The sequence below is a fragment of the Triticum dicoccoides genome, chromosome 3B (assembly GCF_002162155.2).
Source record: "Triticum dicoccoides isolate Atlit2015 ecotype Zavitan chromosome 3B, WEW_v2.0, whole genome shotgun sequence".
NCBI lineage: Eukaryota > Viridiplantae > Streptophyta > Magnoliopsida > Poales > Poaceae > Triticum > Triticum dicoccoides.
Genome location: NC_041385.1, coordinates 273868918 through 273882250, shown reverse-complemented (window position 1 = coordinate 273882250; position 13333 = coordinate 273868918).

Genomic DNA, 13333 nt, shown 5'->3' with positions numbered 1-13333 from the left:
AACCGGCTCAAATGGCTGATACACATGAAGAGTAGTTCAATATACACAGATTGTCGACAAATGGAATACGTAATGAAAAAAAAAGATGGCATGAGATAATTCACAAATATGATGCCTGGCTCCATGGCGGTGAATAATTCACATATATGATAACTGGCTGAAAAACATGGCATTGCATAATTCACATATCTGATATAGAAAGCAAACAAGAGGCATTCACACAAAGCATGTCTAATCTAAGCAGATGGCATGGCAATGCAAGACACCATATGCATGATATGAGCAATATAACCCAGCCAAGTTAGAGCATGCACCTCGGGGGGGGGGGGATACGACTGGTCATCTCTCTCTGAATCCTCCTCTGAGGAGCTATCTGTAACCAGCAAGAAATCTGCATCGACAGGTAGCACTGACTGCTCAGAAGACCTTGTTTTCACTCCAGATTTTCCCATGACCGACTCAAATGGCTGATGCACAGGAAGAGTAGATGAATGTATAAACATTGCTGACAAATGGAACACATTATGGAAAAAAATATGGCACGATACAATTCACATATACGATGACTGGCTAAACAGGATGGCATTGCATGATTCACGTATATGATGCTTGGCTAAAGAAGATGGCATTGCATAATTCCCATATACTCCCTCCGTTCCTAAATATTTGTCTTTTTGGAGATTTCAAATGGACTACCACATATGGATGTATATAGAAATATTTTAGAGTGTAGATTCACTCATTTTGTTCCGTATGTAGTCACTTGTTGAAATCTCTAAAAAGACAAATATTTAGGAATGGTGGGAGTATGATATAGAAACCAAACAGGTGGCATTCACACAAAGCAAATCTAAACTAAGTTGATGACATATAAGATGTATAATGTAAGCAATGCAAGGCGCCATATGCATGATATGACCAACATCAGCATGCCAGGTTAGAGCAAACACCTCAGGTGGTAAACAGGCATGGTCGGCTCCTTCTGAATCTCCATCTGAACAGTTATCTTCCTCTCAAATACAGTCTAGAAATGCAGGAGAGGGGGGGCACTTCGCCCACCATGGAGCAGCGTCTGCATGACATTATATTCGCATGCAACGGTCTTCTCTTTTTCTCTACATGTTCAGTACGATTGTGTACAATATCTGACATGCATAATAAAAAAATAGTTAGATTTTGTAAGGCCTAAGGGGTGCATGCAAAAATCAAGACTGATGGTAGCAAACGAGTGGATGGATCCAAAACTAATGATAGCAGGTAGATTAGCTTCAGTTTAAAAAGATAGACAATGGATCATCTATTGTTTGTTGCCCACCCAACACGAACCACATAGAAGACCCTAGATGAACTAGATAGTAGACATATACTATTCGTTGCTGGCTCGATATGAGACCCATGGGCAATTCAAAACTCAAGATTGAACGATAAAGTAGCAGGTAATAATAACCGATGTATAACGTAAGCAAACACGAAAGAGTGCGACCTCTCTTCCGGAACTGTCTAGTCCTCAGGTTCATCTGCTCAGTCAATGATGGTAATGCAGTTGGCGTGGCTGCCGGCAACGGGGAAGATGATCTGAGGCAGTGAAAGAAAGTCTGCAGGGGGATCTCTGCTGCAGTGAACGCTTCTGTCGATGGTGCACCTCAGGTGGGGTGGATGACGGCACGGCAGGAGCAAGACATAACACACAGAGTTTTCTTTGACGCCAATCTGAAAATGAAGTAAATCTGTAAGGGCTCCTTAGAATTGGAGGATTCTATAAATGCAGGGACAGGAAAAACACAGGAATAGGATAGGAATGCACGTGCAAAACAGAGCATTTGGAAACATAGGATTTCAGTCAACCTGGGTGTTTGGCTCACATGAATTGGAAGAACAGAGGAATGGAGAAACAAAGTGATGCGACGAGTGTACAACCTCTTTGGCATAGCCTTGTGGACCTCAGCATCATTGGGTTGGACGTGGAGGATGGTGATGATGCTGGTGTGACTGTCGAAGGCGGGGAAGAAGATCCGAGGCCTCTGGAAACGACGCGAGGGTACTGCTCCGCTGTGATGGACGATTCCGTCGTTGGAGAAGCTCCGCTAAGGTGTACGGTGATGAGGCTGAAGCATGACAAGACAGACAACTTTAATCTGAAGTGGGACCCTAATATCATCTGCAATAGATGTTGTAAAATACATCACCAAAAAGTGCTAGATGTAAAACGCATCAGCCACGCCACGGCCGCTCCGATAGATGCTGTAAGTACTGTTCACTCTGAACTTAACTAAAGAAAATGAACTTCACAGTCGAAACTGAATTTTACTGTCGAAACTGATTGAACTAGTAACAGAGCATTGCAATAGATGTTTAGGGTGTTCGAGCACTAGTAGCAGAGAAGCAGTGATCTAAATCAGCAGACGCTCGAGCAGGGAATGCACTAGTAGAGAGCAAGTCGTGCAGTAGCACCGCGAGCGAGTGCTAAAGCAGCAACTCATGTAGCGGCTAGAGGTCGTGCAGCAACAGCAGTAGCGCAAGCGAGAGCAAGAGCAGAGCAGCAGCACGAACAAAAGCAGGAGCAGTGCAGCAGCGCGACCGACAGCAAGAACAGAGCCGCAGCGCGAGCGAGAGCCGGAGCAGCTGCAGCTAGTGCCGTTGTGGAAGTCACCACCGAGGAAGCAACGACATGGGGGAGAGACGTCGTGGATGATGTGGCGGGCGACGGCGCCATCGATGGAGACGCCATGTCTGCTCGGTATCGAGCACCGGCAGCCCCGTCAGATCGAATAAAAGATAAAATGCAGCGGTGAGTGCAGAACCTCCTTGGTGGCGCCGAGTTGGCCTCGGCTTCATTGGAGGAATTGGTGAGGGTGCTGCGGTTCCGGTGGGGCAGGTCAAGACGGTGTTGTGGGGATTGAGGTGACGCGATAGACGAGGCGAACATCGGGGCATCTCCTTGGAGGTGGAGGACGGGGCGGCTGATCTGGCGGGACGACGAGATCGACAAGGGATCCTCATCCGGTGCGCTGGATGAGGGACGGCGAGCTGTTGCGGTGGACGACATAGTCGGGGAAGAGTCTCCGGCTGGGCGGCGGTTGGGAGGCCGATGGAGGAGCGTGGGGTTTTGCGGGTTTTGGCGTCCTCGGTGTACAAATGGGGGGCGAAGGGGTAGGGGGAGCCAAGCTTAGGGACGCGCTTGTCCAAAATGTAGGGTAAGTTACCAGCGTACCCCCACCGGTTTTGACACCGTGACGTGGAGCTTCATTTCTGGCTGAGGGGTAGGGGGAATTTCGCGTGTCTGGGCTGCGGGAGCAATTTCGAATGAGGAGGGAGTTCTCGCGCGCGTCCAAATTTCGGGATAACAAGGCGCGGCGCGTGTTGAAGAAGCGGGAGTTTCAAAGCAGGTGAGACAAAAGATACTCGAGCTTGAAAATTTCGGGATAACAAGGTGCGGATTCCTTGTTCGGCAGAACAAACTTAACGTGTAAAAAAATCATACAAGACACAAGAGAGTCATGTCCCCTTTTACTATATTGCTATAGATGCCATTGAAAAACTACAAGAGAAATGTAAAAAAAATCGGGAGAACATGATTACCCTGCACAGTACCAAATCGATTCGCACTTCCCTCAACAACAACAAAAAACAAATCAATTCCCACTAAAGAAAGAGTAATGTCCCTTTTTATATGATTACAGGTGCCATGATCTCTAATTTCAATTTTTGAATCCACGTTATGTTCAATTCGAATATATCATTAGGTGACCTTGCGGTTTATAATTGATGTAGTCATACATTTTGATCTTCCATCATATATGAACATTTTACTCCACCATGTGAACATATATATTGTCGTCTACCATATGGACTAAAGTTGAATCAATTTTCCTTATTTGAATACGATTGTTGTCAAGTTATACAATAATTTAAATATTATCTTGATAACAAAAAGACATGCATATAGCAGTAATCATATTTCACTATGAACTACATGTACCATACGCTCTCCAATTCAAATATCTGTATCCATTTTATGTTGAATTCAAATCATAGTACATTATTGGTCTAGGTAGCGAGATGTTTGGGATAATCTAAACCCTGTTTTCATACGTATAATTTTTGGCTGAATTGGGACAAGTTTTGGTATAAGCCTCTTGCAAAACCGGAGATTCTCTAAACAAGCCTCGTGGTTCTGAGAGGGAACGTGTCACCTTTGTGTGCGAAACGATATACGCTGCCTCCCCCCTGATTTTATTTACAGAGGCAACATAGAACTATATGAGTGCCCTGTTAAATTTTGGAATTATTTCGGGTTCATTTGGCCTTTTTATACATTAATTGAGTTTCTGGACTTTTAGTTTGCATAATCTAAATATGAATTGCATGCACATGCTCCGGTGCACCAAAGTGGGTTGAAAAATCACATGTGTGTCCTTGGTTGAATTTCTAGATCCCATGGAAGAAATGAGAATGAAATTCAAACATCTGGGCGTCATGACTCTGCCGAGAACATCGAGAAACTTAGATTTTAAATTCATGTAATGAAACTTGGCATGGTGTCATGTCATGGCACTAACATGTTGTGGTAAAAAATTGGGCTGATTTGGAAGCTCGTGGTTCTAAGAGGGAACGTGCCACCACCACCACCACCCCCCCGCCCTTGAGTTTCTTAACAAAGGCAACATAGAACTACATTAGTGCCATGTTAAATTTTGGAATTATTCCAGGTTCGTTTGTCATTTTTATACATTAATTGAGTTTCTGGTCATTTAATGTGCATAAGTCAAATTTGAACTACAAGCACATGCTCTCGTGCACCAAAGTTGGTTGAAAAATCACATTTCTGTCCTCGGGTGAATTTCTAGGTCCCATGCAAGAAATGAGAATAAAATTAAAACATCTGGGCATCATGGCTCGGCCGAGAACATTGAGAAACTTGGTTTTAAAATTCCTGTAAATCCAAAACACGTCTGAAAATCATGAAACTTGGTATGGATGTCATGTCATGGTACTACCATGTTGTAGTAAAAAAAGGCCGAATAGGAACAGATTTTGGTATAAGCTTCTTGCAAACCGAAGCTTCTCTCAAGAAGGCTCGTGGTTCTGAGAGGGAACGTGTCACCTTTGAGTGCGAAACGATATATGTTGTCCCCCTTGAGTTTATTTAAAAAGGCAACATAGAACTACATGAGTGCCCTGTTAAATTTTGGAATTATTTCGGCTTCATTTGGCCTTATTTACACATTATTTGAGTTTTTGTTCATTTAATGTGCATAATTGAAATTTGAACTACAAGCACGTGCTCCCATGCACCAAAGTTGGTTGAAAATCACATTTGTGTCCTCGGGTGAATTTCTACTCCCATGCAAAAAATGAGAATAAGATTCAAACATCTGGGCATCATGGCTCGGTCAAGAACATTGAGAAACTTGGTTTTAAATTCATGAAACTTGGCATGGTGTCATGTCATGGCAGTACCATGTCGTGGTAAAAAAAATTGGCCGAATAGGAACAAATTTTGGTATAAGCTTCTTGCAAATCGGAGCTTCTCTCAAGAAGGCTCGTGGTTCTCGGAGGGAACGTGTCACCTTTATGTGCATAATTTAAATTTGAAATACAAGCACATGTTCCAGTGCACCAAAGTTGGTTGAAAAATCACATGTGTGTCCTCGGGTAAATTTCTAGGTTCCATGGAAGAAATGGGAATGAAATTCAAAATTCTGTGCATCGTGGCTGGGTTGGAAACATTGAGAAACTTAGTTTTTTAATTCCTTTAAATCCAAAACACGCATGAAAATAATGAAACTTGGCTTGGTGCCATGACATGGCACCAACATGCTGTGGTAAATTTGCAGTCCGATTTGCGAAGGCGCACACATTAACAATCAACAAAGTCATTTTGGAACAAGTGTTGTCACGTTACAATCGGAAACACAAGTATTATTGAAACCGTGGGCGTTCTACTTACTAGTACCATTTACGTGCCGCCACGCGTCCCCATTTTTTATTAGCTAGGAGGCGCCGTGCAGGTAGCTATTTGAGTACGAGAGGCGTGCGATCAGACCCCTGCACGTGGTTATCGGGAGGAGAGCCCTTTGACCTCCATCTGCCATCCACCTCTCTCCCAAGGTCTCCATTAATGGCGCCCGAGCCTCTGTTTAATGGCGTGGCTATGTCTCACTCGACTGAGATTTAAGAGAGAAAAAAGAAAATCTGACAGCACGGATCTTGATGTAAGATCCGACGGACCTATATAACATCTACTACGACTTATAGCAAGACTGATGAATATATAAGGACGATTTTTTTATCAAAGAAGGGCTTGCCCCTTCCGCTTTTCATTACTGAAAACCACCACAATTCACAAGAAGTTCAGCACAACTCCAGCCTAACACAAAGGACTAAAAGTACCAGATTGAAATCGCAACATCCCAAGAGGCCAACAAAGGCCAAACATCCATGCTAGAACCCAACATTTCACAACCGACGACACAATCGACATCCTAAACCGATTATTACATCAAAAGAAACCAGGAAACTGAAGGAAGCCTAGCAGCAACTAGAAGAACAACAACGCCAGGGTCGCCACAGCAAGAGTTTTCTTCATTCCAGCCTCACAACATTGATCTTCCACAGAAAGATAAGGACGATTAATTGTCTTACATAATTAGAAAGATAATTAAAAAAGTCACATGCGGCTACGCCCGAAATACACAAGGGCAAAAGGAGAAGGAAGACAAGGATCTGGCTCGCTGATCTCTACTTTCTTGATGCGTTGCTGCAGGCCGCGGGAACTAGTCTACGCGGCGAGCGGCGATGAGCTCTTTCGTGTCCTCAAGATGCTGCTTGAGAACATCCACGGATTCCTCCACTAGCCTTTGGCGCTCTCTGCGGAGCATGTCATTCTCGTCCATAAGTTTCTTGACGATGACGCCGGTCCTCTTCAACAAGGCACTGGTCTCCTCCTGCTGGTCTGCACTTCGGACGATCTTCTCCCTCAGCAGCTCGCGCTCGGCCCGAAGCCTCTCATTGCCCTCCCTTAGTTGCTGGATGACGCCGGTAGCCTGTTCAAATGAGGCTTTCACGTCGTCCTGCAACCTCGCCAAGCCGGAGATCTGATCCATCTGGCTATGGACGATTGCATGCATGCGCCTGTAACAGTCGTCGCCTGCCCGCGAGAAATTTTCCCAGGCCGCCGCGGCGCGGTGGGACATCTCTGCTGCATTCGTGGCGCGGAGGGGCATCTCTGCTGCTTCCGCGGCGCGGCCGGACCAGTCTGCCGCATCGACGATGCGGCGGGACCTCCGTGCTGCTTCAGCGGCGCGGCGGGACCTCTATGCTGCTACTTCCGCGCGGCGGGACATGTCGGCTGCTCTCGCAACAAGGCGGGACATCTCTCGTGCTTCCACTTCCATGCTCGCCTCTCCCTGGTAGCAATCTCTCGACCCAGAACTCACGCTGGCCATGGCAGACGCAAGGGAAGAATGCTGAATGACTTGTTTGTTTTTGTGGATGAGGAGTTGAGGAGGAATGTGCAGTCATCTTGGCATACTAGTATTTATAACCGAGTACTAATACGCTCCTAAGTGGGAAACCGTTTAGGTTGTGACCGGTGTGAACAGGTTTGGAATTCAATATACTAGCGTGGTACTAATACGCTCCTGAGTGGGAAACCGTTTAGGTTGTGATCGGTGTGAACAGGTTTGCAATTGAATATAGCGTGGAGTAATTTGGAATGTGACAAGACGCAAGCTCAAAAACTTGTACTCTGAGTTTAGTAGTACGTTATACAAGAAGAGAAGAGGTGCACACACGCACTCGTCCTCTCACACATGCGTTTATTTTTTCTTGAAAAGGAGGATGATGACCCCCGGCCTCTGCATCTGGGAGTCACACACGCATCTGTAGCTACGAATTGTAGTGTTCTCAACCATCTGATTGGCTTTATCATGGATGTACCTATATACTAAAACATGTCTAGATATATCTATATTTTGACAAATGGAAGGCATGTATTGTGGAACGGAGGGAGTGCTTGTCATCAAAATGGATAAAAAGGGACGTGTCTAGAACTAAAATACGTCTACATACATGTCCTTTTATCCATTTTGATGACAAGTAGTACTCTTACCCAAAGGAACTTTATATCCAACAAACATAAAATATCCGTTCGACTGTTGGAAATTACTGATCTGATGTCGAAGTAATTGCTGCAGCGCCACCAAAACCCACCATTTCTTAAGCTAAAGTAGACCAAGGTAATCCCTATATTAGCATATTACTAAGATAAACAGAAGGCACTATCGAAACATTTAGGACGTGAGCTTGTCAATCCGAATGTGGAGGGACACAAGCTTAGCCCCGGCCAGTAGCTTGGGCGGAACTGTCAAGAAGGTCAGCTCCTGCACATCGACGTCGCCGGGATCCTTGCTGCTTGTCACCTCCATTTCCACCTTGACGGCATCGGTCGTGCCTTTGGGCTCCCCCGGCGGCTGTTCTCCCACAGCTTGGCCAAGTAGTGCGGCAGTGGGGACGCCCCCGCTCTGATGCAGACGACCAACACAGTGATAGGCGCGCCGATGTCGAGCACGCCGCCGACCAAGAAAAATGTGAGGCGGTCCTCCTCCGCAAACAGCAAGAGCCGTGGCTCCGACAGTGGCACTTGCAGTTGGAGCACCTTGCCGTACTGGATCCTGTGCATGGGCATGGGATGCACGGTGCTGATGTGGTGGTAGAGCGCCGGCGGCGGGCCTTCGTAGCCGCAGACGGGCACGGGGCATTTGCAGGGCGCGAGCGGACACACGCTCTGATGATCGGCGAGCTTGTGGTAAGTGACGTAGAGCCCACAGCCTTCATGCAGGCACTCCACCCTCACCGACGAAAGGACGGAGTCCACCACCGTGTTCCGCATGTTGAAGCCACCGCCGCGCTCGCACTTCTAGCACTGCCGCTGGTTCCCGGGGCGCTCGACGCGGCAGTCCGTGCAGGACAGGTGCCCTCCCTTGCACTGCAGAAATCAATCCAACAGCACATCAATCAAGAAACCTGCACCTTGCTCAATCAGCCGAACGGACGAGGTGTATTCGAACCTCATACACTGGAGGCGTCAAGGGGCGGAGGCACAAGGGGTAGTGGAGCACGGTGAGGTCCATCGAGACCTTAGAGAGCTCCGTCGTCGGGTCCTGTTCCTGTAAGGTCTGCATGATCTCTCCCTCCTCGTGCACAACCATCCTTCAAGGTGCATTAAATCAACACATGCAAGTACTATCAAAAGAAGAGTCACGGCATGCATGCATGCGTTGTAATTAATGCATCGGTAAACGCAAATTGTTGAAATATATGGAGTGCAGTGCTTCGATGTGTCGCGTCAACTCGTACATCAACGAGAAGTTTGATTATCCTCTCCCTCGCGGACTTAACTGCACCTGCCTTTGGCTGTATGACAGGTTGGCCACACACCTGTCGGGACCACCTATCATACACGCAAAGACAGGAGCGTCCCTCCCTCGCCCATGAGCGTGGTGGCTGGCAAGACTAGGAGAAGCTTTCGCTACACGCTTTCCCTCCCGCACGCGGTGGACATGCAGCAGTTCAATCGGTGCCAGATGGCCAGAAGCGTACTGTAGTACTCCTCCAGTGCAGTAGTACACCATCATTGTTCGACTTCCCGAAGAGGCGAAGAGCCAAGCGCAGCCCGGACGCTCATGTGGCAGTTTCATGTGTAGAGTAGTCCAGATAGCGTGTACCGTGCCTGTAAGCTTAAAATCGTTGGGGTCGGCTCCATGCTATGTGGCCGTCTCGAACTTTTTTTAAATTAAAATAGTCTTCTGGCCCTACCTGTCACCCTGATGATTGTAGTTTGCACGCTCATCTGGTCAAGACAGGAATTTATATTTTAATTTGTTTTTTTTTAAAGGGGGGAGTCCCCGGCTTCTGCATCAGAATGATGCATACGGCCACATATATTTTAATTTGTGGTGGGTAAATGTTAGAGGTTGCAGCAAATATATTGTACACTGCGGGTCTTTCAGCCAAGTTTAGAGGCAAGCATGTGGGGCCAGTGCTATGATGTGTCGCGTCAACACGTAGAACGAGGAGAAGCTTGATTTTACTACACGCCTTCTCCCTCGCCCATGTGCGCGGTTGCTCGTAAACGAGGATAGGCTTTTGCTTAGTAGTAGTACTTCCACAACAAGCTATCCGTCCCGCTCGTGGTGTACGGACATGCAGCAGTGGATTCGACACTGTAGAAGCAGTAGTAGTAACATCATTGTTCGTCTTCTCCAAGAGGCGAAGAGCCAAGCGCAAACCGAACGTTGCAGTTGCGAACATTGGAGCACGCATATAGCCAGGCTCTTGCATGAGACAGAATTGCTATGTGAGCCCACTATTGTACTAGTACATACAACTACTTGCTAGTATAGCCCTGTAAACCAGAAAGGAGTATTTGCCCTTCTAGAGATTTCAACAAGTGACTAGACTACACCGAGACGGAGTACATATGGAGCAAAATGAGTGAATCTGCACCGTAAATAAATACGTACTAGTTCTATCGTTTTCCTCTCCAAGGTGCACAATATTGAGTATACTGACTAGTCTCTTTTTGACACGCATTTACGTTTTTTGACACAGTACAGACGCAAGCGCTCATATACACGCGCATACACTCACCCCTATGAACGCGCACACGCACGGCACTATCATCTTGAAATTTACGAAGTCACCATAGGCACCTCATCGTCGACGGGTCCATAGGTGCTTGAATGCCAAAGAGGAAGAGGGTAGTGGTTCCTGAGACGTTGAACGGTCAATGATGCATCCTCAATTACATGCAGAGGGAATTAATTGGAGAAGCAGACTAGAGCCAGCACGATGTGAATGCAACAGAGTTTGGACTCTCATATAATAAAGGCGCCCCACCACTCCAATCCATCTACTCCCAAGTCTCTGTGCAACACTGCTCACTCCAATCCAAGACCAAGTGACCAGAAGCCACAAGCACCTATGGAGGCGGTGGACGCAAGCGGCAGTCGGCTGTGCCAAATCATCCAAGGCGCCGGCCTGCGGCCCCGCACCGTGCAGCGTTTCCAGACGGTGCTGGCGACCGCAGGCATCGTAGCCCTCGCCGACGCCGGCTTCGCCTCTCGCATGGACGACATGATGGTCAACTCCATCCGCAAGTTCACCGCCGTCAAGAAGCGTGCGGACGACCTTGCCGTACTGCTCCAGCCCGCGCGCCCAGGCTCCTCATTGCCTGCCATCCTCATCGGCCTACATGGTAACGAACTCTTTCAAGCCCTGGTGGCCCTGCAGGTGCTGGAGGTCGCGATGAAGAATGTGCACCTCGAGGCCGCGCTCGCCGCGCAGCGCCTCGCCATGCAAGAAAGCGTCGACCTGCACATCCATGTCTACGAGGAAATCATCTACATAGGCCACTACAAGGCAAACGAGGACAGAAAGACGTTGGCCTTCTTCCAGCGGCTGGAATCTTTGGACGCCATTGTTCAGAAGCACGTCGACCTGGCCATGAAAGCCGCTGCTACTTAGGCGTCGTTCGGTGGGCCGGCGCCCTGAGTCGAGGAGGTGGACGTCGTCGATGGATGCATCTCTTCTTCTTGCCTCCTGTAACCAGCACTGCATCGCCTCGTGGCCTTAATGTTTTACTAGTAGAACGCCCGTGCGTTGCCACGGGCTTTTTGAAGAAAAAAAATGCTACTCATGGTGCTAAAATAACCGAGAACAATGCATGTCTCAGCTACCACACATCTCAGATCCTCGGTTCTCAGGTAACACGCTTCTTCAATCAATTACAACTATCTTTTTACAAATTAAGAAAGTTCGACTCAGATACTAAAACTACATAAAAACATATAATCATGTCTTCTTCTGAATAAAAATATTGTAGTACACAACAGATTCAGTTATTGTGACCACTATAAATATCTATCTTCTAGTGCAAATATTTATATCCTCGGTTATTGTGACGGCTATCTATATTTATCTTCTAGAGCAGATACTTATATCCAGAAGACATACATTTGCAAGTGTTTCTTGCTGCCAAAACCTACGTTTAGCTAAAATAAGTAGATGTAGCATAAAATTTGAGATGAGCATAGCACAACAAGGCCAGCTTGCCTCCATGTCAGAGAAAAAACAACTTGATTGCTCCAACTTTCGCACGCAACATCTGTGCTAGTACATAACTAAGAGGACTACGAAAAATGACGGGTGATCACTCGACGGCCGCCGATGCACATTTTTTACATCACTTCACTTCTTCGAAGAATGAATTGCTGCCGTGTTCACCATGCAAAGAACGTTTTTGATGCAAACAACATACGGCATCAAATACAACATAGATGTGTGTTCTTGTTTCATACTAACCTGGGTGGATGCGATAAAAACGCCATGGACAAAGCGGTCGCTAGGATGGAGATATGAACACCAAATGAACCATAGATAATTCCCAATATTAATATGTGACAGCATCTCTACTAAACAGGGAATAATTATCTCTATCAATAAGCAGAAGCAAACAACTGAAAGAAGATAACTATCTCATTTCAATCCTTACATTCATACGCCAATTTGGCCTCACCTCCGTGCCCCAGCCTCACTTTTGAAAGTCTGCAAGAGCGCGAGAGATGGGAGTAAGCACAATATTCTGCAATCAAATGAAAGACAGCCAGGGAGCAATTAGCATTTTTGCCGTGCTCCCCTGCTCAGACCATATCAGTGCCCTCACATCTCATTCAGAAAAAAAGCAGTAGCAACAGCACCCAATCCCCATCGAGATATCTCAAGCAAGGTGCCCCTTCTCTTCTCTACACATCACCACTCCTCACCATCCAGCACTGGCGGAGCCTCATAGAGGCCAAACAGATCATGACCCCGCCTTCCAAAACTACAAGCAAAAAATTACTACTATGCATACTAAGTGTTTGATCCAACCCATTAGTGAATAATACTCCTCCCAACCCCATTATTATTAGATGAATACCCTCGAAGGATACACACATGCATATTCGTGTGTGAAGCTAGCTAGCTACTCCATGCAACTTGATTGAATGTTGTACAAGCAGCTTCCTCCTGCATGTGCACATAATGCTTGCTTACTGCTACATAGATGGATTCACCCGACTGGTGGTTGCCAGCTGCATATGTTGCCATTAGGTTGATTCGCCCCCTGCTTGCTGCTGCGCCTACACGGACCATCTTGTGCTATGCGCGCAATCGCCAAGGCGATGAGCTGACGACCGTTGATGAGCCAAGCTGCCAAAGGATGGAAGGAGCAAGATATGTTCGATTAGAGTGTAATTTTACTTCTAGGCTATTTTGAATTAAAAATTTG